Source organism: Penaeus vannamei, chromosome 35 (genome assembly GCF_042767895.1).
Source record: "Penaeus vannamei isolate JL-2024 chromosome 35, ASM4276789v1, whole genome shotgun sequence".
NCBI classification, from domain to species: domain Eukaryota; kingdom Metazoa; phylum Arthropoda; class Malacostraca; order Decapoda; family Penaeidae; genus Penaeus; species Penaeus vannamei.
Window position 1 is genome coordinate 12,635,024 of NC_091583.1, and position 7,500 is coordinate 12,642,523.

At 40.8% G+C, this 7,500-nt stretch overlaps 1 protein-coding gene across 3 annotated transcripts in view; it reads left to right on the top strand.

Moving 5' to 3' along the window:
* The window catches only part of LOC113808306 (homeobox protein abdominal-B), a 602,984-nt gene that overhangs the window by 500,933 nt on the left and 94,551 nt on the right, over positions 1-7,500 (top strand). For all 3 annotated transcript variants that reach the window (XM_070114012.1, XM_070114014.1, XM_070114013.1), the window contains one exon: positions 7,434-7,500. This exon is cut by the window's right edge and continues 22 nt beyond it. The gene's annotated coding sequence lies outside the window, so the exon portion shown is untranslated. The remainder of the gene's footprint in view (positions 1-7,433) is intronic.

The following is a 7,500-nucleotide window of genomic DNA, read 5'->3' on the forward strand; positions in this document are numbered from 1 at the left end:
ATTCTCGAAAACAAAATCCTTGAATGAACGAACATGTACATTATGCATATTTCCCTCCAAGAAAAGCAACTGGCAGCTTAGGAAAAGCTCCCAATTTAGGGCCATATTAAGCTTCCATGAGAATATGTCGTTTCTCGTCAATACCTTCCACGCATGCACACTGGGCATGCACATGTGTAACCTCATACATATGTAGATGAAAAAAAATGCACGACAGTGGTATGTAGGCAGAGTTTCACATACAGACGCAGAAAGTCTCGAAAAGAATATAATACTAATAGATATAAATGATAATGGTAATTATGATCATCATCATCATCATCATTATCATCGTCCTAATAATAACCATCATCATCGATATAATCATTATCTTGATGTTGACATAATTATCATTACTGTCATCATCATTTCATTCGTATTATTATTCTTATCCTTATCATTTTTATTAGTAGTAGTATTCTCATTATCATAATCAACATTATTATTATCATTATAATTAGCATTACTTTCTGATCAAAACATCCCACAAACGCATATCAATTCCTTCGCCTGGTGAACAACAACACCTTGGATTTAATTAAGGTCAGATCGGCCACTAACGACCTCTTGCCACATTATATAGCCATCAATTCATCTCTGTTGGTTCCAGTGCCAAAACACGAACGAGAGAGGCGAAAAGAGAGAAAGAGAAAAGGAAGAGAGAAGAAGGGAGAGAAGCGATAAGGAGACAGGTGCGGGGAGAAGAATTTACGTCTCTTGGATAATATTTGTGATGCTAAAAAGGTTCGTCGTAATCAAAGGAGTTTCCGAGAAGCTATGAATATTGGGAATAAATTTTCATTTTGTTTATGCTTTTATCCTTTTGGAGAGATGATTATATTGTCTATTGTGGTAATTGTATGATCATAGTGATGGCAACAATGACAGCGGTGACTGAAATAATAATTAGTATAAAAACAATGACGTGATTTAGCTAACTTTACTCTTAGCACTGGATAGATAATGATGAATATCCAATGAAAAGAATATGCAAATGACGGTTATAAAAATGTTAATGGGAAAACCAGTAGTAATAGTAAATGTTTAGATTCATACAAGACCCATTTTCAAAAGTAATGTATCCATATAATATCGCGCAAAAGAATAAGAAGATAAGATAAAGATAAAAAAATCTATGAAAGGGAGATAACATTCGACACCAACTATGGAACAAAAATCTGGGTGACGTACATGTGTGTACACTACGATCTGTTTTTGTGTGTACTATACCCGCTGTGGTCTCACCCGTGGATGGCCTCTTGTCCCAAAACGCGTGTTGGAGTTGTGGGATCGGCTGACTGCAGTGTGACCTAACTAATGTTGCTATTGTTATTTACGTTCCTTTTGGTTATTTTTAACATTCGATTTTTTATATTATCGTTGCTGTTATTATCATACATCGCAATTATCATTACTACTAATATTACTCCTACTACTACAATTATTATCTTTATCTTCATTCGAATAGCAATGATAATATTACTATTAATATTGATATTATTTACCATAATTATTTCCATGCACCATTTATGTGAATATGTCGTTTAAAGGCCTTATCAGATAACATTCACAGATCTAAGATCACACAAACGGTAATCCTCAAAAGCAGCATTCAAACCCAGCACAATTCCCAACTCAAGCACCGGCAAGCAATGTGCCAGAGCGCCAAGCACAAGTGTCCGGGCGGGAGGAGGCGGTGGGGGAGTCGAGGGGGGGGGGGGGGAGAGGAGGAGGAGGAGGCTGCGGATGCCCCCCCCCCTCCTCTCCCCGCTGAGCCGGCGCGAAGAATGTGCTCAGAATGGCTAATAAATTTACGGGTCTCCGGAAGCCCAGGATGTTGGATGTGATGGTTGTATAATCTGCTCTAACTACCACTTGTTGTCACTCCTCCTCGAAGCATAGGCAGGGCGAATCAAAACGAAGGGGGAGAAGGAGAGAGAGAGAGAAAGGGGCTGAGAGGGCTTAAGGATTACGAATAGTCGAGGAAGAAAATCAAGATGTAAATGCCTTTATGCGAATTCTCCAAGCGCGCGCCGTTCTAAGGAGATCCTTAAGGAGTTGAGTGTTTTCCGCCTCCTTTGACCCCCCCCCCACCCCTCCCCTAACCTCTCCCCCACACACACAAGAAAGAAAGAAAAAAAAAAAGAAAAAACTTACGAAGAGTCAGACTTTACTCGAATGCGTTTCTCATATTTCGCCTTTATACCCTTCGACCACGCACTGATACGCAGAAGCACACGGACGCACGCGATCCAAGGGCACCCCCGCGAGCAATGGCGTTCGGTCCTCAACGAAAATGGACTCATCACGAAGGACGCCCAGGAGGATAGAGGACACGCTATGGACGGACGCGGGAGCAGGGGCGTCGTGAAGAAATGGTATCTCTTGTCTGTCTCTCTATCTATCTATCTATCTATCTCTATCTGTCTGTCTGTCTGTCTTTCTGTCTCCGTCTCTTTCTCTCTCTGTCTCTTTGTCTGTTTGTCTGACTCTCTCTCTCTCTCTCTCTCTCTCTCTCTCTCTCTCTCTCTCTCTCTCTCTCTCTCTCTCTCTCTCTATCTATCTATCTATCTATCTATCTGTCTATCTATCTATCTATCTATCTATCTATCAATCTATCTATCGCTCTCTTTCTCTTTATATAGATGGGTAGATAGGTAGGTAGTTAGGTAGGTAGATAAACAGATAGATACAGATACTGTTAGTATCGTTGATTATCGTATAACGTGAAGGATTATGCTGTAATTGTTCCAATGTTTCTCTTATTATGACATTTATACTCGTATAAAATGCACGATCGTCCATTTTGTTTGATGAGAGTAAAATTATACTGGTTTTGTTTTCTTCTTATCTGTTATGATATATTATGATAATATTTATACTACGTTGCTGATTTTTTCTTTACTTTATGAAACCTTCTTGGGTCGTTTGCAGATACCAAGTTATTTCTATTCATAAGAAAGAAAAAAAACGGCTAGTTAAGAATTACAGTTCCATTTTGTCCGATTAACCCGCTTCGTCGACTCATCATATTATACTATATTATATTATACATATTATATTATACGTTAAAATTTCTTCATTTTCCTGAAGCAAAGAAAAAGAAATCAAAATACTATTACATATCGAAACTATCTTCTTCTCCTCCTCTCCCTCGTTTCCCCTTCCCCCCTTCGCTCCCCCTTCCCCTTCCCCTCCTCCCCCACACTTCCCCTTCCTCCCCTTCCCCTTCCCCTCCCCCTCCTCCCCCTCGCTTCCTTTTACCCTCTTCCCCTCTTCCCCCACAATTCCCCTTCCCCTTCCCTTTCCCCCTCCTCCCCCCACGCTTCCCCTTAACCTCCTCCAACCCTCTCGCTTCCCTTCCCCCTCCTCCCCCACACTTCCCCTTTCCCCCTCCTCCCCCTCGCTTCCCCTTAACCTCCTCCAACCCCCTCGCTTTCCCTTCCCCTCCCTCTTCCCTTTCCCCTCCTTCACCTCCTCCCCCACACTTCCTCCTCCCCTCCTCCCCCTCGCTTCCCCTTTCCCCCTCCTCCCCCCACACTTCCCCTTAACCTCCTCCAACCCCCTCGCTTTCCCTTCCCCTCCCCCTTCCCTTTCCCCCTCCTCCCCCACACTTCCCCTTAACCTCCTCCAACCCCCTCGCTTCCCCTTCCCCTCCCCTGTATGCAGCCGCTCTCGCCCCGCCTCGCCCGCCCGGGACCACCTAGCTCTTCCCCATCTGCATTTACGAGACTTGATGAAGATGTGCAGTCCTTCCCTACAACCGTTCTCAGCACCCGTCTGCCAAATTACCATATGCTTGTCAACATTCTTCCTTCTTGTAACTGCTCGGGAATGGAATTTTGCTCTTTGGGATTCATATTTTTTATTCTTTATTTTTTTTTTATTCTTTATTTTTTTATTCTTTATTTTTTTTATTCTTTATTTTTTATTATTGTTGTTATTATTATTTATTTTGTATGTTTGGGATTTTTGGTGTTCGGTTTCTGAATAGGTTTGTTGTTTGTATTTTTTTATGATTTTATATATTCGAGTTATTAATTGCTTGTAATTCCTGTTCCTTCTTTCGTCCGTCTGGCAGATGGTTTATAATCTCATCTGCTCTTATCGTGTTTTTTGTCCATTTTTCTTTTATCTTCCCTTCTCTCCTTGGTATTTATTATTTTCTTCTTATTCTTTCTCTTTGTCATTATCCTCTTTTTCTTTTTCTCTTCGTCTTTGCCAACAGCCTTTTCTTCCCCTCTTCATTTTTTTCTCTTTATTTTCACTAACAACCTACAACCTCTTCTTCCTCTTCCTCTTCGCCATCGCCTTCATTTTTTTCTCTTCTTCGTCATTCACTTTTTTCTCTTCTTTCGACACGTCTTCGCCATCAACCTCCTTTTCCTTTTTCTCTTCGTCATCAACCTCCTTTTATTCTTCTCCTCTTCGTCATCAACCTCCTTCTCCTTCTCCTTCTATTCGCCATCAACCTCTAATTTCTTCTCCTTCTCTTCGCCATCAACCTCCTTTTCCTTCTCCTCTTCGCCATCAACTTCCTTTTCCTTTTTCTCTTCGCCATCAATCTCTTTTTCCTGCTCCTTCTCTTCGCCATTCTCCTATTCTCCCTGATCCCTGCAGCCTCATCGGACCGCAGAGAGCAAAGACCTACAGGAACCGTCGGTTGCATAATCAATAGCGTTGCAAATTGATCAGTATGTAAATGGTTATTGGTTGGGCTGGCTTAGTCTTTCATGGCAGGGGAGGAGGCGAGGGACGAGGGGTGAGGGAGGGGGTGAAGGGGGTGTGAGGGAGAGGGGGAGGGGGGTGCAGGGGGTCCCCAGGCCGGCCTCCAGATGGTGGTCGGATTTGCAAGTAGATGGAGGAAGTCAATCGTGCGGATGCGATGGATGGGAAGGTTTCATTGGGGAAGGGAAATTTGTGTTTCGTAGTAACCATGGGAATTGCACCTTGAAATCCCTCGCTCCGAAAACATAGCGTTCATTTCGTCAGGGCATGTTGCTCATTCGGCCGTCGGGCTTGCTGCTTCGAATGCCCCCCTCCCCCTCTCCCTTACCCCTCCCCCCTCCCCCTCTCCCCTCCCCTACTCCTCCCCCCTTCCCCCACCCCACCCCACTCCCCCCTTGGCCCATGCAGGCTTGAGTCATAACTACTGAAGTTTTTATTGGGCTCAGCAAAGTGGAAAGTTGGATACATATGTGTGTGTATGTGTATGTGTGTGCAACATTAATGCTATTAAAATCTTACTAAGAGGAAAATTGCCTCATGCAAATAAAGCTTATCCATTAACGTTGCAAAGCCAATCATGAATAATGAATCAGGAGACCCGCACACCTGTCTTGCAATCCGAATGATGAAGACTTTATCGTAAACCGAAATATCATCTGATGTGGAGTAATATTGCACGCTGATTCGTCTTGGATCTCTCTCAAGTTTCGTCATTGTCACTTTATTACTTTGTACCCGTCGGACGCCGCGGGACTTGTTATATAAATAACTTTGATAAACGCTGCCACGCTCTCGCCCTCTCTTTCTCTCGCCTTCACACACATTAATGCATATGCAGTCTTGCTAGGATATATTACCTATTTCGGTGATCTCAATTCCCTGTTAATATTCTCTCCCAGTGACTTCTGATACAAAATAATATCCCTCTTTATCGATATTAATGTAGAAAATAACAATGAATATAGGCCTTCACACATTAATGCATATGCAGTCTTGCTAGCATATCTTACCTATTTCATTAATCTCAATACCCTATTGATATTCTCTCCCAGTGACTTCTAATACAAGATAATCTCCATCTTTATCTATATTCATATGATAAATGATAAATATACGCTCTCGCACACATTAATGCATATGCAGTCTTGCCAGCGTAGCATACCTATTTCATTAATCTCAGTTCCCTGTTAACATTTTCTCCCAATGACTTCTAATTCCAAATAATCTCCCTCTTTATCGATATTCGTATAATAAATAACAATAAATGTAGGCCTTCACACACATTAATGCATATGTAATCTTGCTAACATATCGTACCTATTTCATTGATCTTAATTCCCTGTTAATATTCTCTCCCAATGACTTCTAATACAAAATAATCTCCATCTTTATCGATATTCATATAATAAATAACAATAAATATACACCTTCACACACATTAATGCATATGCAGTCTTGCTAACATAACTATTTCATTAATCTCAATTCCCTGTTAATATTCTCTCCCAATGACTCCCAATACAAATTAATCTCCCTCTTTATCGATATCCAAATAATAAATAACAACAAATATACAAATCAATACAAGAACAAGGCTTCACTACCCACCATTCTCGCCCCATGATCCTCCACCATGAAGTTATTTGACCGCCACAGTAGCCCGCCAATCTCAGACGGTCAGTTGCTGGCACCATCGTCGTGGGCGTGGTCAACGTGACGTCATCCTCTGATCAATAAGTTAGGTCTATAGAAAACGGGACGGATCAAAGATAGGCCTACGGGATATAGTCGGTTTGTTCTGCCGAGTGCTGTGAGACGAATTTTTTTTCTTTCTTTTTTTGAAGTTCGGTTGTTTTACGTTCTTATTTTAAGGATTTGAGGAGATTTGATTGATTATTAAGTTTGTTTACTTTAGCATTGTATCGATTGTTTTGTATTTATATGACGCTTAGATGTATTTTTTGGTTAATGGTAGTACTGCTGTAACTGTTATTGCTATGATTACTACCTCTGTTTTATTATGATTATTGATGCTGATAAGGGGGTTGTCTAAACGGCATTTATGGTTGTTATAATTATATTTATCATACTGTTCATTATTATCTTATTATGATTGTTGTTGTTCTTGTTTTAATTTTATCACACGAATTATTATCACCATTATTATTATTATTATTATCATCATCATCATCATCATCATCATCATCATCATCATCATCATCATCATCATCATCATCATCATCATCATCATCATCATCATCATCACCACCATCATCACCATCATCATCATCATCATCATCATTATCATTATCATAAAAAAAAACATTTATTATCTTTATCATCATTACCATTCCCATCGTCATCATCACTGATATATTCCTGTAATTCCTATTACTAAAAGTAGTTATTGTTGATGTAATTACCATTATCATATTCATAATCATGATTATTACTATTATCATCTCCATAACACCAGTGTTGGTGTTGTCTATAATCACAGATAAAACAGGTATTATAGTTATAAATTGATGATACTATCTTTCATTACGTTCATTCATACAACGATTCATCATGAACCATCATAACCATCACTAACTACCTCATTTACGTTACTTCCCGAACCCCAATCAAGCAGCCTCTAACCTCCCCTTCTCTCCTCTCCTCAGGGTGTGACCTCAATGCCTTCAGCGAGGACACAGCGACAACGTGAGGCCGCCTCCGCCCCTGCCCACC